The following is a 21,584-nucleotide window of genomic DNA, read 5'->3' as shown; positions in this document are numbered from 1 at the left end:
TCCATATATATATATAACTAATACCATAACTCCCAAAACAGTTTATAGACCAGGTTTTATGTACGCAAAACTTCCTTTGAACACCTGGAAAAAAAAAGGTCATCAGCATGTTTAAAAAACATATGGCAACTGAAAGAAATTGGTTTGCTTCATTCAAACTTTAATGATCTATCTTAGAACTAGTAATCCGATAAAGGCATCGACCTTATTTGTCATTCTATGAAATGTCTGTTATGGTTAAGAGATAAATACCCTGTTTCAAGGAAAAAGTAGCCTCGAACCAAATATCTGAACTACTTAACTGTTGTAAGCATTCTTCAATATTTCTGATTTCGAAGCCTTTGCTAGCGAACGATTAACACATTAAGATACTGGCAATTCTCACAATCACATATGTTTCAATGTTTCTATCATAACTTAAATATGTTGAGTGTACTTTTGTATTTTTGTAGTGCTGAACTTCAACATTTCCATTCCAGCCGCCTCATTTGCTCTTTATATGATTTTATAATTTTTTTTAATATTCAACCTTTTCATCTTTTAACATGACCACTTATCAACCTTGATATAGGTTATACATCAGTTTATTTTAACATTGCATTTAAAAAAAAGGATCCTCTTACCTTTGCCTGATTAGATTGATTTTTTTACTTGTCTTCTTGTATAGTTTTTCCATCTTACATATTTCGAAAGTGAATTTCATCAGTTATATTTTGATTGACCATTTTTTACGTGCCTAAGTCCGTCGTTTTTTGTTCTTGCATTCTGCGTACTCACCACTATTAATATCTTTAAGTCTAATCTGTCAAATGTATCTATCGTACGCTATCTAATTATTTCTACAACTCTTGGGAACTCTACTTGTCGTTCCATATTTGACTCAAGATGTTAACGGGAACTATAGAATCTTTTAGCTTTGATCTCAGCTTTTCTTGTTCTCTTTTGCTTTTTCTTCTCTCTGTCACTTTTTTCTCTATTCCTCTTTTTCTTCTCTTTCTTCCCCGCCTGCAACTCCCACTTCTTTATAGTAAACTGATTTATATATTAATTTATTTTTCGAGAATGAAAAACAGAAAAGATAATATATGAAGAATCTCCCATACTTCATATCCGCAGAAAATTGGAGTAACATATCCCACTAATATATTGAAAGCCATGACTTATCACATCCTACACATACTTCGGAATTAGATAATCGTGTGCCGTTTATAATCTAATCCCAATCACGTGGTTTCATCTTAGAAGGAAAACGCATGAGTCGTTTTGAAAAAATCGACTCTGGTATCAATTATAAAATATCTCTTGATTTATCGAAAATCTAAATGCCATTTTTAAGGTAATGTGACTTAGTAATGCGAATTGGTATGATTTATGCTCGCAGTGACAATGGTGAAACATTATTTGGGGAAGTAGTTCTTGTATAGCCGTAAAAGGATGTGGCTTATTTGTTGCCTTGTACGTTGATGCGCTGCAGTTTAGTTAGCATTTCTAACGTGGATAGCTTTAATGACTGGAAGAAAAAACAGACAGAAATGAAACAGATGTGTGAGGTTAAGGTTATAGAAATTCTATACTCAAACTCAAACTTCTAGTACTTTTTATGGCAAAGGGTTAGAAAAAGAAGTGTTGGGAAATAAAGCTAAATCGAATCAGAGAATAATACGAACTGTCAACCTTATTTGTACAGTATTACATCAATGCAGTTAGCAGCATTCTTCAACTCACCAAATCAGCACATTAAACAATTTTTGGTTATCTCGGATGTACTAAGCAATGTATTTATTCAACATCAAAACTGACTTATGCTGACCAGTAAACAGTTATTATATAATATGTTGATTTTGGTTGGAAATTTTAACCTACCTTCAGATTAGCTGTTTCAAAGACGAAGAAATGGTCAATATATAGAAAAGAAGTTGAATTTTGAAAACTGTTGATGCGAGGAAACTGCAAATGTGAGGATATTACTGAAATCTTTTGCCCTGTGACTACTTCTACATTCATTATGAGCTTAGAAGTACTGAAAGGAACTTGATACAATCATCCGATATGTGTTATAAAGCGGAAACATTGGCAAGTAAAGTGAACAGTCTTAAACAATTATGATATGGACAGAACTGGAACTTAACTTGTGTATGATTCAATAGTACAGAGAAAACCTTTGAAGGAGTTGAGCTTGACCTGAAGAAAATGATGGATCTAGTTCATTCTTAGGAAAAGTTTCAAAATCTCTCTGGTATAAGGGAGAAACGTTGAAACTGCATGTCAGACACTTTTACGGTACACATACTACAAAAAAATTACAGGCAAGCAAATAAACAATAACATTCATGAGGTGCATACGACACCACACTGAAAGGGAGCTTCTCGTACCTCAAAACAAAAATTCAGATATGGAGGGTTCATTAATAGTTTTCATTAGTTGTTTATTGCCTGTCAAGAACGGAGGGTGAGGATGCAAATCTGTCTAAAACTAGTTCAATGACGTAGTCAACCTACGCAATGTACTTGATGTAGAGATGAAAAAGAAACATAGCGAAGCTGTACCTTCTGATATCTGTAACGAGTTCATAGAAGAAATTATCCACGTTGCTGTCTTTTTCACATACTACTCACATCTCACTCCATTTAAAAATATCTTTTACGTTTTAATGAAAATTTTCCGCGTTGAAGTCTTTCACTCCTTGGTCACATCTCATTCCATTAAAAAAAAAAAAATGTTTTACATTTTCTTGAATACCTTGTTGATACACTTGTGAAATTAGGAGCTCTTCCAATATATCTCTCCCTGATAGTTATTATTATTTATCAAAGATCATTCATCATGTTGACACTAAAAACGCATTAACCGAGAACCACGATGTTTCGCAAAATACTTAGTACGCTATACCTGCCAGTTGTGGAAACCATTAGTAGTCTAAAGATGATAAATTTGACCAATACATCAGTTTTTCAGTTGCCAAAATTAGGAAGGGTTTTGTAGATATTGTAATGTCAAACACGTAGATGTAAACCTTAATATAATTAGATAAGTTGTTTATAGGAGATATGAATTTAACCCATCTCTGACTGTGTAACTTTTCTCTTCCAGTTCCAGTGGATGAACAAAATTTTTATAAATTTGGTTTAACGTTTCAGTCTGTTATGATTTCACCAGACCTAAAAGACAAAGATTTCTTGAGGTCTTCATGCTGTACAACACATGCCCGACTCCTAGTAAGACTTCTGCTTCTACTCATATGACAATTATGTTTCTCGTTACATATCCATGTATTCCAGTCTTCATTTGTCACCACATTTCTTCTGTTTGTGATATTCAGACTTGTTTCAATATAATATAAATCTTTTATTAATACTTTTGTACAATTAGAAAATTATTTTTAATCACACTGTACCCAGCTTCTTTAACAATAAATTGAATTAACTGAATTAAATATTAACTCGTATAGACCGAAACATAGGAGCATCTGTAATAAACACTTTTTAAAATTTTAATACCTCATACGATTTCAATGTGGTAGATATGTATTAGCCATTCAAAATCAGATAAATATCGTTAAGTCACTTAAAAATCTATCAGTTTATGTGAAAACTTCCTCTCACCAAATGAGGGTTGATTCTACCGATGGTCTTCATTGGTTATTTTGTGTCTTCCGTTTTGCAATAGATTTAGTCTCAACACACTCAGGTCAGATCAGTTCGTTGGCAAGTACACCTCCATAATAATATATAATTATTCTCAATGTCTATTCTTATCTCAATTTTCTTAATTGACAATAGCTTTAAAATCCATTACTAGCGTCCCCATTACTCACATACACTAACATATTAGTTGAAGTGTCAGGTTCAGCAGGGAACTGGGAGAATGCCTTGGGTTATACCACCGGGATGAACATTGTTTTATAATAAAATCTTAAGAAGCGGTAATCAAGTCTTTTCTTTCTTTCTTTCTTTCTTTCTTTCTTTCTTTCTTTCTTTCTTTCTTTCTTTCTTTCTTTCTTTCTTTCTTTCTGTTTGTATCTCACTCTTCCTCCCCTCCTACTCTCCCCCTCAAAGAAGCCGGCTGTTAGAAAAAGCTGTGAATGTTGAATGTGGCCTGCAGCACCAAGTTTGATGTCCCAAAAGATAGAATGTGCACAAGATCCCTCCCACAATCCCACGAATCCATTGGATTGGGATGTGACGGATTGAAAAAAGAAGAATGAATGTGTGTGCGTGTGTGTGTGTGTGTGTGTGTGTGTGTGTGTGTGTGGGTCTGTGTGTGTGTGTGTGTGCATGTATGTGTATATATATTCTTCTATAGTTTCAGTCCAAGGGCTGCGCCCATGCTGGAGCTCTGCTGTTTGCTTTGCTATTCTTTCACTAAACCTCCTCTGATGTGTGGCATTTGATGAATGAAAGAGTTTCATGTTGTTACGTATCGAAGTAGGTTCATCCGGAACTCTTGACGTATATATATATATATATATATGTATGTATATATATATATATATATATATATATATATATATATATATATATATACATATATATATATATATATATATATATATATATATATATATGTATATGTGTGTGTGTGTGTGTGTGTCTATGTGTGTGTGTGTGTGTGTGTGTGTGGGTGTGTGTGTGTGTATGTATCGTGTATATCGTTGCCGATTTTCTGTTCCTCCGTCTTCCCTTCTTTGGACATTCCTATATTTCCGACAAAGAGCTCCGCTCGAAACGTCAGATTCTCTTTCTTTCCTTTCCTGAGCGTCCAGTAAAACAATATCAGTATCTCGTCCTTGCGTTGTCGCTTTTTGAACTCCCTTTATATGTATATATATATATATATATATATATATATATATATATATATATATATATATATATATATATATATATGTATATATATATATATTTATATATATATATATATATATATATATATATATATATATATATATATATATATATATATATATATATATATATATATATATACATATAGCTAAATGATAGGATTGCTTCAATACTTCAGGGGAAGTCTGAAGTATCTAAGCAACCAGGGGATAGTTAAATCCGAAGGCACTCCTGGAAATTACTTGTATGCGTACCGTCTTCGCTAGAAGGTATCCAGAGGCAGGTAATTTATTGTTTAAACCGCAGTTTATAATTATAACTATGTGGAGAATGGAGAAACAGACACTAGAAGAAGCAAGTCAATCGGGCTAGTTAGCCATTGATTTAATTATGTTGAGATTATATAATGATATAATATAATATATATTTATATGTATGCATATGCACATACATATATGTACATATTTACATCTATATGTATATACATATGCATATATGGGTACAGGAGGTTATAAAACGTAAATCACGTGAAATACGAAGTGCGAAAACATGGAATACGAATTTTGTTTGCGAACAACGAAAGAAAAAGAAGGAAAACAAGACAAATAACATAAAGAACGACCCTTCATCAGTTTTCGGCTGTTTTATCTATTCCACATTTGGAGCAATTAGAACAAGTTGCGTCTTCGAGGAATAGTGCTTCTGCAATGCAAAATAAAATTTGGGATTTGCGTAGGGTCAAAGTTGGTAACAAAAAGAGGAAAGTGAAAACAAACAGTAAGGGCTGCTAAGCCATAACGAGGTGAGGTGGCGTACGCTGGTGAAAGAAGCTTTGAAAGGAGAAAAGATAGGAGGGGCGAGACGGACAGAAATGCACGTAATCTGAGTGGCAGATCAAAAGGAAAGAAAGAAGCTCAAGTTAGGAAAAGAAAGATAGCCGATGGTGAAGTGTGAGCAACGAGATAGTAAATGAGGAAGAGTGGGAATGTCAGAGGAACAGAGAGAGAGAGAGAACGGTGAAGAGGAGAGGAAAAGAGTTAGAGAAAGGATGAGAGAGAACAATAAAAGGGGATGAAGGGGAGCTGAAGAGAATTTGAGAAAGGAAGAGAGAGAGGAAACGAAAGAGGGGAGAGAACAGTACAGAGAGTCACATCAAAATTATTATGACAAACTTGTATGGTAATGGATGCGTGGCGTTCAATCATATATTAATTTAAAGAATATATATATATATATATATATATATATATATATATATATATATATATATATATATATATATATATATATATATATATATATATATATATATTCTTCTATACATACATATATGTACATACTTACATCAATATGTATATACATATGCATATATGGGTAGAGATCGTCGTAAAACATAAACGTCATGAAATATGAAATGCGAAGACATGGAATACGGACATTTTATCGAACAACGACAAAAAACAAAGAGAAAACAAGGCAAATAACATAAAGAACGACCCTTCATCAGTTTTCGGCTGTTTTATCTACTCCACATTTCGAGCAATTTACGACAAGATGTATCTTCGAGAACCAGTTGCTCCTGCAATGAAAAATGAAATTTGGGATTTGCGTAGGGTCAAAGTTGGTTTACAAAACAGGAAAGTGAAAACAAACAGTAAGGGCTACTAAGCCATAACGAGGTGAGGTGCTGAAAAGATAGGAGAGGAGACAGACAGAAATGCGCGTAATCTGTGTGGCAGATCAAAAAGAAAGAAAGAAGCTCAAGTTAGGAAAAGAAAGATGGCCGATGGTCAAGTGTGAACAACAAGAGAGTAACGGGGGAAGAGTGGGAATAAGGGAGACAGATACAGAATGGTGAACGGAAAAACAGAAGAATTAGAGAAAGGAAGAGAGAGGAAACGAAGGAGGAGAGAGAAAAGTGCAGAATTATCAAAATTATTAAGATAAACTTTGCAAAAAGTTCGTATTCCATGTTTTCGTATTTCGTATTATATGTTGTTTACGTTTTATGACGTCCTGCACCCTTATATGCATCTGTATATACATACAAATGTAAGCATGTACATATATGTATGCATATATATATACACACACACACACACACACACACATATATATATATATATATATATATATATATATATATATATATATATATATTATATGATTGAACGCCACACATCCATTTCCAAGTAAGTTTAACTTATATATACTTCCCACCAGTATCGTGGCATTATGGCCTTGCGCGAGATCATGACAGTGAATCATCTTGTAGGGATGGGACCTGAGATCCTTCGTCAGCACTCGTTATGTCCCTGTTCGACTTATTGTCGCTGTGGCAGCTAATTCAGATCAATAAATTTGATCTGAATTAGCTGCCACAGCGACAATAAGTCGAACAGGGACATAACGAGTGCTGACGAAGGATCTCAGGTCCCATCCCTACAAGATGATTCACTGTCATGATCTCGCGCAAGGCCATAATGCCACGATACTGGTGGGAAGTATATATAAGTTAAACTTACTTGGAAATGATAAGTTGAGGGGTCACGTCCAGGTCGATCAGTTGTGGAAACCGTGTCTTGAAATTTCTTAACAATTTCTCAGACTGTTGTTCGGTAAATTTTAAGCTTTTTTTTGCTATAGTTGTATTACTTTCGCCTTCTTTGTTGAAAGTTATGATTGTATTTCGGTCTATAGCTATTATCTAATTTATTGATCTGAATTTATTTAGTATGAAACGAAAAGAAGACACACTAATCTTTTATAATGTTGTATAATTTATATATCTTATCACATTTATTGACAATTAGTAATGCTCAAGACTTCGGCTGCCTTAATTATGAGACGCCCTGCATCTGTATGTATGTATGTTTTATGTATGTATGTATGTATGTATATGCATACGTATATGTATGTATGTATGTGTATATATATATATATATATATATATATATATATATATATATATATATATATATATATATATATATATATATATAAGCAATGTTAATTCTCTAAACGAGATATTAACAGTAACTGCACAATAAAGTGAAGTATATTGCCACTTAAATGTGGCTGACCCCTAGGGGTGGATGTTACCGTTGCTCTTAACCCCGGGAGGACATCTCCTCCAGCTGGCTTATCAACACACTTCTGTGTCCTGTCTGTTTTTGTTTTGCCAAAGGAAGTTATCCCTCTCATCGTGATCTGTAGCACGAACGGACTCGAGTTTCAGGGTTATTTCCCTTCGTCAGCGTCCGATAGCCAACGATCTACGATGAGAAAGCTAATTCCTGGCCAAATTTATATGTCTTTTTCCAGTGAAATTATTCACTGATATCGAAAAAGTGAAAACAAGCAATGTTAATTCTCTAAACGAGGTATTAACAGTAACTGCACGATAAAGTGAAGTATATTGCCACTTAAATGTGGCTGACCCCTAGGGGTGGATGTTACTGTTGCTTTTAGCCCCAGGAGGACATCTCCTCCAGCTGGCGGGGTCAGCCACATTTAAGTGGCAATATACTTCACTTTATCGTGCAGTTACTGTTAATACCTCGTTTAGAGAATTAACATTGCTTGTTTTCACTTTTTCGATATCAGTGAATAATTTCACTGGAAAAAGACATATAAGTTTGGCCAGGAATTAACTTTCTCATCGTAGATCGGTGGCTATCGGACGTTGACGAAGAGAAATAACCCTGAAACTCGAGTCCGTTCGTGCTACAGATCACGATGAGAGGGATAACTTCCCTTGGCAACACAAACAGAACACAGAAGTGTGTCGATAAGCCAGCTGGAGGAGATGTCCTCCTGGGGCTAAAAGCAACAGTAACATCCACCCCTAGGGGTTAGCCACATTTAAGTGGCAATATACTTCACTTTATTATATATATATATATATATATATATATATATATATATATATATATATATATATATATATATATATATATATATATATATATATATATATATATATATATCCATATATAAATATGCATGTGAGTAATTTGTACATTTCTATACCAAGAAGCAACCGACCAGAATACTTAAGTAAAGTTTGTATGCATGTTCACTTTTAGAATAACAGTATCATTTAAAAAAATACCACCCAAACTCATTACCCATATTTCTGATAAGTCGTCCAGCTATCAACTGATCATTAAAACAATGAGCGTTCTCGAGTCAAAATTTCTTTGCATTCGTTAAATGATTATTTGTTGGTTTATTTTCATACACATGAATTCTATATTCACCTTTCTATATGAAGCACTATATATATATGCAATTACATTTGATACAATGTTCAGCCCATTAAGCTTGAGGTTTAATTAGATTTTCATATGTAAAAATAGAACAATCCAAGAGCCAACAGAAACAATGATTTAAAGTGCACCATACATATATACATACATACACATGCATATAAAGAAGTATAGACTATTTATACATTGCACGGAAGCACACACACATGCACATACACCCACATGCAACTTCTGATTTACAAAAGAAAGTAAAGCATACTAATGTACGCCTGCACTATACTGTAAGCTGAGATTCGATAACGAACAGAAATTCTCGCGTGCCTTTCCACCAATACATGTGTAGAATAAACATATGGGGATTCATTTCACATGTACATAGGCAAAGCATAAAGTCCTCCAATCAAACATATATAAATTAATATAAATGTAAATGTAAATTTATACTCATCACATCTCCCACATACTTTACCTATTTCCATGTGTATACAAACGCAAATACATATATATATATATGTGTGTGTGTGCGCTATGTAGATACACTATATATATATATATATATATATATATATATATGTATGCTATGTATAATATATATATATATATATATACACATATATATATATATATATATATATATATATATATATATATATATATATATATATATATATATTATATATATATACATATATATATATATATATATATATATATATATATATATATATATATATATATATATATATATATATATATATATATATGTATATATATATATATATATATGCATATATATGTATATATCTGTACATGTGTAGATATGTATATTTGTCAGCACGCGCATACACAAGCACACAGACAGAGACACACACACATACATACGTATTATGCGTGAATACATGTATGTGTGCCTGAGTATATGTATCGAAAACATTAAAATGAAGATTAAAATTTGAAATGAGAAACGGGAAAAAGTAGAACAAGTATAACGAAAGCAGTAAAAGAATGTACAATAAAGCAAAAGAAGAATAAAAAGAATATAATGAAAAAAACAACAACATAAAACAGAAAAGGGGAAAAACGGATTTAATTGAGAATTCTATTCAAGAATAGTTTTGGAGATAAACATTCTTAATTTCTTTGCTTTTAGAAGTTTATAAATGTCGATTGCTGCTGTCTGCTGGTGTCCTTTGTGTTAAGGTCTTAAAAACACAGACAAAAAGACCAAAAGACAAAGAGACAAAGAGAGAACCTTTATGATGGCTATTCAACTCGGAATTGTCAAAAAAGAAATATAAATCATAAAGTATAAAACAAAGACAAAAAAAAAATAATAATAACTAAAAATGAATAAATACGTATAATATTGATAGATAGCTTACCAGCAGATGTGAAAGGAATCAAGATAATACTTACAATAATAATAATAATAATAATAATAATAATAATAATAATAATAATAATAATGACAACTGTGATGCTGATGACGATGATGATGATGATGATAGTAATAATAATAATAATAATAATAATAATAATGATAATAATAATAAATGATGGACATTACTTTATAAATCAACAAATACAACTACGAAAATCTATGAAAGGAATCATATTTCGCATAGAAATTCCAAATGATGAAGAAAGCTAAGAATAGTAAAAAATATATAATCAAACAAAAGAAATCATTGGAAGGAGAAGAAGAAGAAAATGAAAAGAATGTAATTCGAAAATAGAAGAAAAAGAAACGGGGGAAAAATCATAAAAGAAGAAAGAAAGAAGAATAGAAGATAAGAAGGTATGAGGAGGAGGGAGAGGAGGGTGACCAGGAGAAATAAGAGTTAGAAAAGACGAGATAAAGGGACCAACCCCAAACCAATTTGGTTGCCAACTACACTCTTATGTGTGAAACAAAAGTTAGTACAGGCGTACACAAAGTATGTATATAGACTCTCTCTCCATCTCTCACTCTCAGCATGTGTGCATATATGTGTGAGTATATTATGTGCGTGTATATATATGTATGTATATATACATATATATATATTGGTCATTTAGAGAATTAACATATATATATATATATATATATATATATATATATATATATATATATATATATATACATATACATACATATATATATGCATATTTATATACATACATATATATATATATATATATATATATATATATATATATATAAATATATATATATATATATATATATGTATATACATCCTACATACATATACTGACAAACACATATACACACGCTCGCACATATATGCGTACGCATACATATATATTTATGTTTATATATATACAAGTTTCTGTGTTCGTGTGTATATATCTGCTTTCATACACACACATATACATATGTAAATATATATACATACATGTATACATATAAATATATATAAATATGTATATATATGTATATATATATATATATATATATATATATATATATATATATATATATATATATATATATATATATATATATATATTTATATATATATACTCATTTATTATTTGTATCATATATATGCATACATATGTATACACACATATATATATATATATACATTCATACATATATGCATTATAAAGTTTCTGATTAGGTGACACAAACACAGACATTTTCAGCAGTTCAAGCGGAGGTTGGTAATATCAAATCACCAACATTGGTCGGTACTGTTCTCCTTTCATGTTGATACACTTATCTAATTACACGGTCAAATGGTCATTTATATTTTTCAGTTATTTTTTTTTTATATAAATATATTGCATTGATGGGTGATTCTGAAAAAGGTCAGAGGCCCATATGGCTTAAGAGATTATAGAGTACTATATATGTATGTATGAATATTCATAGGAGTATCTATATATGATTCTAAATATATGTATGTGTACCTTTATGTGCATCTGTGTATGTTTGTGTGTGCACGTGTATGTGTGTATATGTGTGTGTATTATTCTTATTTATATGCGTAAATACAAATATACACTCATACATATGTATATGAATGCATATATATATGCAGACGTATAAATATATGGGTATATAAACATATGTATATTGTATATTTATGTATGTATCTATGCCTATTTGGATCGGCTGTCACACACGCACATAGAGGCATGCAAATATACGTGTATGTATAGTTGTATGTGTGTATCTACGCGGGTGATAACATTTTTATTGGAAGATATATGTACATATGAATATTTATATATGTGTCAAAAATATATCTGTAGAAAGTTATTGTTGCTTACAAACTTTCACACACACTCACTCATACATTTACATACCTAGACACATATTTATTTGCTTCTCCACGTATGAATATGATGCAAATATCTAGTCTCCATATACTTTACTTTCTGTTACTTTTTCCATACGATATAAGTACTGCTCAGAGGAGTTCACAGTTTCTCCATTATATATTTGAAGCCAAGTATATATTGGAGTACATGCCTACACAAACAGACGCATATTTGCACATACTTAAATACATTTATCTATAAAGACTCTCATACATTTTGGTCTTTGCTCTCCTTCCCTGCTTTCCCACTTTCTATATATTAATCTTACTCTTTTTTCATTTCTCACTTTGTCGCACTCTTTATGCATATACACACACGGGACCCAGATAACTGTGACAACTGTTGAAACTAGATCAGGGTAGCTGTGACTGATACGAGGCCGCAGGGGGAACACATCCGTAGATGAAGACGAGTTCAGTCATCGTTACCCCACTGAGGTGAAGAGTATAGGCTAAAAGCCAAAACGCTTATGACCCTGAGATGCCTGTTGATGCCCACTATGTGAGGGTTTTCAGCATTGCGATGGATTTACAAGAGCTGCAAAACCCCTGAGTAGCTCCTGCTGTCTCTTCGTGGGGATATGCATCTCTGATGCTTATTTCGCCCATATATATATATATATATATATATATATATATATATATATATATATATATATATATATATATATATATGGCACTGAGATGCCTGCTAATGCCCACTATGGGAGAGTTTTCAGCATCGCGATGGATTTACAAGAGCTGTGGAGGGGTAGGAAAGAGAAGAAATATAAGGAAAGAAGAATATTTTAGGTAGTAAGTAAGGATACGGATAGAAAATTGTAATTAGCGATTAAGGAATTAAAAGGAGTGAAAAAATATTGTTGGTTTAATACGTAGTGGTAATGAGGGTAGATGAGTGGGAAAAATAATAAGTTATATAAGTATTATATTCTCGCTAACTGTACAATACTTGCCATCTCCATTAACAGAAATCTTGAGGTTCTCTGTCAATCACAGGTTATTGAAATTCATATAAGATATGAAGAAGTGAGATGACATTGATCCTTCGTTTCTAAAGCAAAATGAACGCTCACATTTCATTCCCTGTCATCAGATCGTAAAAGATAACATGTTTTTATTCGCATCAGATCGTAAACATGCTTTTATTGGCTTCAGACTCTTCTTATAGAGGAGAGAAGGCTTCCACTTTACCCTCTTTCTGACTAGTTGCCTCTGTCGAGGTACCCAGTTTTAATATATTTTTCGACATCCAAAGTCTTCTACCGAACACAATAATCCACTGTGACCACGGTTCACCTATGTACTAAGGTGATGGATTGTGATTCGTATGACTGCAAATCAATTCTCCTACTGGCTGTCGGTTCGTGTCACTGTTCACGGATGACGCTATCCCGCTGATCTCTGTCCATTGCTTTTGTAAATAATACAATTTCGGTATAAAAACTTGTAGAGTAAGAATAACATTAAGTAAATATGCAAATTGAATGACATATGTCAGTTAATAATGCTTTCAAATGTTGGCACAAGGTCAGCAATTTCAACGGAAGGTGCTGTCGATTCCATCATCTGAAGTATTCAGTTAGTATATATTTTATCGACCCCGAAAAATTGAAAGGCAATGTCGACCTCGGTGGAATTTGAACTCCGAACGTAGCGGCATTTCGCCCAGCATGCTAATGGTCCTGCCAGTTCGCTGCTTTTATGTCAGTTGATAATGAAAAAGCTATTCTCACTTCTGCTTTAATTTATTCATAACTATTGCATGCATAATGATATATATTTGTATTTACTCATACTTTATATATATATATATATATATATATGTGTGTGTATATGTATATCTTCGTGGCACTCCGTCAGTTACGACAACGGAAGTTCCAGTTGATCCGATCAACGGAACAGCCTGCTCGTGAAATTAACGTGCAAGTGGCTGAGCACTCCACAGACACGTGGATCTTTTGGTGTTTTCACTCAATAAACACTCAAAACGCCCGGTCTGGGAGTCGAAGCTGCGATCCTACGCCCGCGAATCCACTGCCCTAACCACTGGGCCATTGCACCCCACCCACACACACACAGATACACTTTCTCACACACACATAAAATAAGTATGGATATATGTTTATATATATATATAAAACAAATAATAAATGAGTATATGCATATATACGTACAGTTATGTGCATACCTACGTCTGCCTGTATATATAGGTGCATATCTGGGTACAGGACATTGCAAACAAAACGTAGACAAAAAAATAAATACCAGAGTACAGAACACGCACAGGCCACATAGAGAACATTTTCCTTCATCAGCTACCCCCATTCTAACACAGGCGTTTCGAAGAGTAGGGCAGGACGCATCGTTAAAATGGCTTTTCCCATGGATCACAAATTAAATGTGTATACACAAATTAAACTGTACCATGGAGGAATGTAGTGGCGGACAGAAAACAAGACAGGAAAACAAACGGAAAAGGCTATACGGCCAGACGTGAAAAATTATGTGTATGTGGAACGCTGTGAAGCAACGAACTGGAAGCGGGACGAAGTACTTCATTTATATATATATATATTTATGTATGTATGTGTATATGTACGTACATGCACACATATATTTGTGTATAATACACATTCTCGCACGCATAGCTAATATATTTGAAATTTCTATTACGTTATGGATCTTCTGTCCTGCTTCATATTTTAGACTAGGTTCATTTTTCCCCAGGTTGTTTCGACGAAAGTTGCTTGCTTTTGTTGAGCATAAAACCCACTGTCAGAGGGAATATAGTTGTAACACATGTGGCATGTTTGAAGTCAGACATTCGAGACAGTGCTGAATTCCCAAGCAAAGTTTCGTGGTAAGTTGCTTGCTTAACATCCACATGGTTCCGGGTTCAGTCCCACTGCGTGGCACCTTGGGCAAGTGTCTTCTACTATAGTCTCGGGCCGACTAAAGCCTTGAGAGTGAATTTGGTAGACGGAAACTGAAAGAAGCCCGTCGTATATATGTATATATATATATAGTGTGTGTATATGTTTGTGCGTCTGCGTTTGTCCCCCCACCATCGCTTGACAACCGATGCTGATGTGTTTACGTACCCGTAACTTAGCGGTTCAGCAAAAAGAGACCGATAGAATATGTACTAGGCTTACAAAAATAAGTCCTGATGAATATATTTAGTGACATAATACATAAACGTATATATATTCTTGTGATAAATATCGCAAATGCCTTAAGCAAATGTTTCGATTGTTACAATTATGCCTGTTGCATACACTATACTCGTCGTCACAAACAGAGTGTGTCTAATAACTGGAATAATGAATCGGTACTCTATAAAACTGTAGTTATTAAACTTTATTGTATATAACTTCAAAGGCGGTGAGCTAGCAGAATCGGTAACACACCACGCAAAATATTTAGCGGTATTTCATCTGTTTTTACGCTCAAGATTCAAATTCCGCCGAGGTCGACTTAGCTTTTTGTGATTTCGGGGTGGATAAAATAAGTACCATTCAACCAATAGGGTCTATGGAATTGATTTACCCATTCACCCGAAATTACTGGTCTTGTGACAATATTTGAAATCATTATACATTATTAATTCTGTATAATTTAAGGTTACTCTTTACTCTCTTTTACTTGTTTCAGTCATTTGACTGCGGCCATGTTGGAGCAGCGCCTTTAGTCGAGAAAATCGACCCCAGGACTTATTTTTGTAAGCCTAGTACATATTCTATCGGTCTCTTTTTGCTGAACCGCTAAGTTACGGGTACGTAAACACATCAGCATCGGTTGTCAAGCGATGGTGGGGGGACAAACGCAGACGCACAAACATATACACACACTATATATATATATATACATATATACGACGGGCTTCTTTCAGTTTCCGTCTACCAAATTCACTCTCAAGGCTTTAGTCGGCCCGAGACTATAGTAGAAGACACTTGCCCAAGGTGCCACGCAGTGGGACTGAACCCGGAACCATGTGGATGTTAAGCAAGCAACTTACCACGAAACTTTGCTTGGGAATTCAGCACTGTCTCGAATGTCTGACTTCAAACATGCCACATGTGTTACAACTATATTCCCTCTGACAGTGGGTTTTATGCTCAACAAAAGCAAGCAACTTTCGTCGAAACAACCTGGGGAAAAATGAACCTAGTCTAAAATATGAAGCAGGACAGAAGATCCATAACGTAATAGAAATTTCAAATAATTAATGGATTCATATGCTAAGTTTATTAGTTTGTATAGTCACAGATAGTGAAATAATTTTATCAATGTTCACTAATGTTTCCATTATTGAATATATAAATAGATAAACACACACACGCACGCGCGCACACACGCACGCGCGCACACACGCACGTGCACACACACGCACAAACACACACACATGCACACACATATGCACACGCACACATGCACACACCACTCAAGTATTGCACTCAAGATGGTGTCGATTAATTCCATTCTCCTTACAATTACTCATCTTTTACGTAAGTGAGAAACAACATAGTACCATTGTTTGGTTTGATGTGTTGGTACTCCGTCGCTTACGACGACGAGGGTTCCTGTTGATCCGATCAACGGAACAGCCTGCTCGTGAAATTAACGTGCAAGTGGCTGAGAACTCCACAGACACGTGTACCCTTAACGTAGTTTTCAGGGCGATTCAGCGTGACACAGTGTGACAAGGCTGGCCCTTTGAAATACAGGTACAACAGAAACAGGAAGTAAGAGTGAGAGAAAGTTGTGGTGAAAGAGTACGGCAGGGTTCGCCACAATTCCCTGCCGGAGCCTCGTGGATCTTTAGATGTTTTCGCTCAATAAACACTCACAATGCCAGGTCTGGGTATTGAAACTGCAATCCTACGACCGGGAGTCCGCTGCTTTAACCACTGGGGCATTGCGCCTCCACTTGGTTTGAGAAACACGTTGCAAAAGTTATTATGAATGTTTCTTCCAGAAAAAATTAAACATTACCCAATGGACTATTTTTTATCCCTTCTTGAGCCTAATTCCGGGTTGGTTTGCCGAGGTGGGTTTAATTGTAATGGATTTCAACTGAGGTTTTTTGTCCTTAGGGGTTTTGCTAAAATCCCAACCTTCCGCAACTCCGCTCTGGTCCCGTCATCTGGATCAGCATTATAACTAGTCCACCTACAACCGAAGTCGCATAAATTTGTTTGAAGCTATTCTGTAGTTACACAACAACAATGACAGCAGTATAAAAAAACAATAACATTATCAGTATTAATAACAATGACGGCAAGAACAACATCAATAGAAACCTTTCAATACGTCTCACACTGTCCCCATTGTATGAGTCCTCTGCTACTCCTAGATTATAATACGTATCCTGTAGTTGTCTAGTATTTCTTTTTGAGTGTTCAGTGCTTTTTTGGGACGGCCTCCCATAATCTTGTTCTGCTTCATCAAAAGTCCAATGCACTCGAAACGTTTTCTCTCTAATTCTTTCACGATTTCTTTCTCAGACGATTTCAGTAGAATATGATTTAAGATCTGCCCACATAGAGCATTTGGGTCACAATGTTTCCATTGCTTTCTCGCATTTGATACTGCAATCAATTCTTCAGTCTTTTGACAAAAGCATCCCTATCCACTATGTAACATCCCCTTACATTTATGATATTTCTGGGCCGCATTGTAGCAGAGAATGGCTCCACCCCCACTTCTCGTTTACATGAATTATTCACATTGCTTTTATTAGATAAATCTCTTCTAAACCTATCCTTCTTCACTTCATCGTGCTATGAACGACGCTCAATTAAACGTCATGTGCGAAATTAAATACACTTGTATGAAAGAAAGACGCCCACCTTCATTGAAACTGCTACTTCTGTTACCTTCAGTGCTTGCTCTAGTAGTCTTTAGCCAACACACTCTACAATTTTTCTTCCTCCCTATTCTCTCTCTCTTTCTCTCTGTCTCTCTCTACAAGAATATATCCCGATATTTAGAAACACGCTAGGCTATATGCGATTTTCAAAATGAAAATCTCACGGTATCAGCTATCATGCTATCTATCGCACTAAATTCCAGTATCTCAACAATCATGGACCTCTTGTAATATCTCTCTCACTTCAACGGTCACCAGATCAGCTGCAAAAGCTAGTTTTCAATATCATCATCTGAAAACATTTCAGTTTGAGAACAGTCGCTAGCCAACTATAAAACAAAATTACTATCCTCCTTGCAGTTATCAAAACAATTCCGAAACATCTCTACGATATACAAATATAAAATCACAAAAAATGTCACAGCTTTGATTTGAATAAAAATAGTCACAAAACTTCGTTGGAAAAAGTCACAGGAAATAAGCCTGTTTAGTGAAAATAATGATATAGAATTTCATTAATTACTATCAAATAATAAAAAGATAATGTGTTGAGTCGCTTCTTAACTGTCAATGCATGGTTTGTACACAATTGGTATAAAGAATATGGGAAACAATCCTTTCTTTCAATGTCTTGAAATAATTAAATAAAAAATGAAATTAAGTTATTAAAGATTTCCTATGGCGTCTATGATATATTTCTGGTGATATGTTTTCCTAGATTAGCGTCGACTATGAACCAACAAGCGTGTTCTTTCTAGGTATCTTTTCTTGTATTGTTCGAAGGGCTCTTATCTCTTACACCTAGAAATTTGAATACCATTTCTGTCAATAGCTGTTATTGACAGATTATTCCAATTGTCTCACTGCATAAATCCTGTACAATGTACTTTTCCAATTTCTTCTTTCGTTCCCGTGAAACGGGATATAGTATAATATTTTTCGGTGCAGAACTTCTCTATAAGTTCAAACTTATTATAAGCAACATCTTAGTCATCGGAAGTACCAGCAAATATCATGGACACGGAACATTAAAGCTTATAGAAAGTGCATGGAGATACAACCACAAACTCTCTTACCATTGATTCGATAGCAAAACAGATTTTTTTTGTTGAAAATATAAGTATCTATTTCAGGAGACGCGGAAGAGAATTCCGTACACGTTTCTTTATTGTCAATCGCATTGCTCAAATGCTAAAGAGTTTTTGCTTTATAGTATCTATCAACGTTTGCAGTTAAATTTGAGCATATAATTGAAAGAAGATACGTTTATAGAAGATGCGAAGCAGTAGGCTAATTAGATAAGTTGCTGCTTTATAATGAAGATACATGCGTGGCCAAGCTATTTGATAAACAGCCAAATATGAATCTAAGTTTTTTGAAATTATATTTACAAGCAAGAAAATATAGTGCAACGTACTTTTACTGATCTAAATAGAAAAATTAATGTCTGCTTGCAGAAGGCATTGAATGATTTTCATTTTATTCTAGCTGAGAGGATGTTAACACTGTTTCCAGGATGAGTATTTAGAATGTTTAGTTAAATGAGCTAAACACTGTACTAGTATAGAATTGCCTGAGTATGCCGCATACACAAATTTATTCGTAGTGAAATTCTTTGGGAGAATCAGATTAGTAAACTGTGGGAAAAAAGCTATGCATTTCAGTCTATCATATTTCCATCACATGACTTAGTACAAAATAAAGATATGTTAATAGGTACTTACATAAGATACCACAGAGATGGATTGGTAGCGCGACAGTATGTTTCCGAAATGTGCTTCTTAGCCATTCGACCGTGTAAAGGATCATGCATGCATTGTGCATATATTTATGCACACATTTGGTGCCGCTCATATATATGATGATGTATATAGAATCGAGTCAGCTGCCAAAATTGAGCTATATCTGTTATTCAAAGGACCAGCCATATCATGTTCTGTGATATGCTGAATTTCCCTGAGAACTACGTTAACGGTACGCGTGTTTGTGAAGTGCTCAGACTGCACATTAATTTCACGAGCCCGCTGATCGGATAAACTGGAATTCTCGTCGTGGTAACAGACGGAATGCCAATTATAAATATGTTAAAACATGTGCCTGACAGTTTTCTCGAAAGGTTGAGTGATACTACGTGTATGTGTTTATAGATTGATTTTTCACTATAGTCAGAAATTGAAGAAATATGTCTGGATATAGTCTTTTAACATGACATCAATTGTGGTTACTTTGAAAGACCAACTTGCAACCTATCATTCAACATTTCTGTATATTACTTATAATGATAACTGCTACATCTGATACACACATACATGTTTGTATACGTATGTGTGTGTAAGGTTTGTATGTGTAGGTGTGAATAGATGCAAATCCTCATATAAGTGTGTGTATGTGTGCATATGTGCGTGCGTGCGCATATATGTATATATATATATATATATATATATATATATATATATATACATGTGTATGCAATGTACGTGTATAGGTGTATATGTATTCTAACTTTTATAAGGAAAGGGTTGACAGTGACTTCAAAGTTTTAGAATGCTTTATTTGCTTCTTTTTGGTCATACTCTTCGGCAAATCGTGTTTTTGTGTGGGGAGCTATTTGAAGTATAATTAGATGTAGTCTTGGCAGACTGGAGAAGTGGTTGTGTAGGTAAAGGTGATAGAAGGAGTTGAGAGGAAAGTGTGGTTCTGTTGGGTGTGAGTTAATACAAAGTCGTGCCAAACAAATTTATTTAGGATGAGCTCATGACCGACCTTATGTGTGTATACATGTGTAGAATTGTGTATATATACAACCATATGTGTATACTTTCATTGGTGCGTATGAATACTTATATGTCTATATGTGAGTATACACGTATGTATATAGATGAATGCATATGAACTTCTATGTGTAGAAATGCACATGTTTCACATGTATATATGTATATATATGTATATATATATATACGTATATATATATATATACAATATATGTGTAGATGTATGCACAATATTTATGTATGTTCAATATATATATATATATATATATATATATATATATATATATATATATATATATATATATATATATATATATATATATACTCTTTTACTTGTTTCAGTCATTTGACTGCGGCCATGCTGGAGCACCACCTTTAGTCGAGCAAATCGACCCCAAGACTTATTGATTGGATGCCTTATTCTATCGGTCTCTTTTGCCGAACTGCTAAGTTACGGGTACATAAACACCCCAGCATCGGTTGTCAAGCGATG

The sequence above is a fragment of the Octopus bimaculoides genome, chromosome 3, assembly GCF_046866305.1.
Source record: "Octopus bimaculoides isolate indiv1 chromosome 3, ASM4686630v1, whole genome shotgun sequence".
Classification (NCBI taxonomy): Eukaryota; Metazoa; Mollusca; class Cephalopoda; order Octopoda; family Octopodidae; genus Octopus; species Octopus bimaculoides.
The sequence above is the reverse complement of the archived record's forward strand: the minus strand, read 5'-3'. Positions refer to the sequence as shown.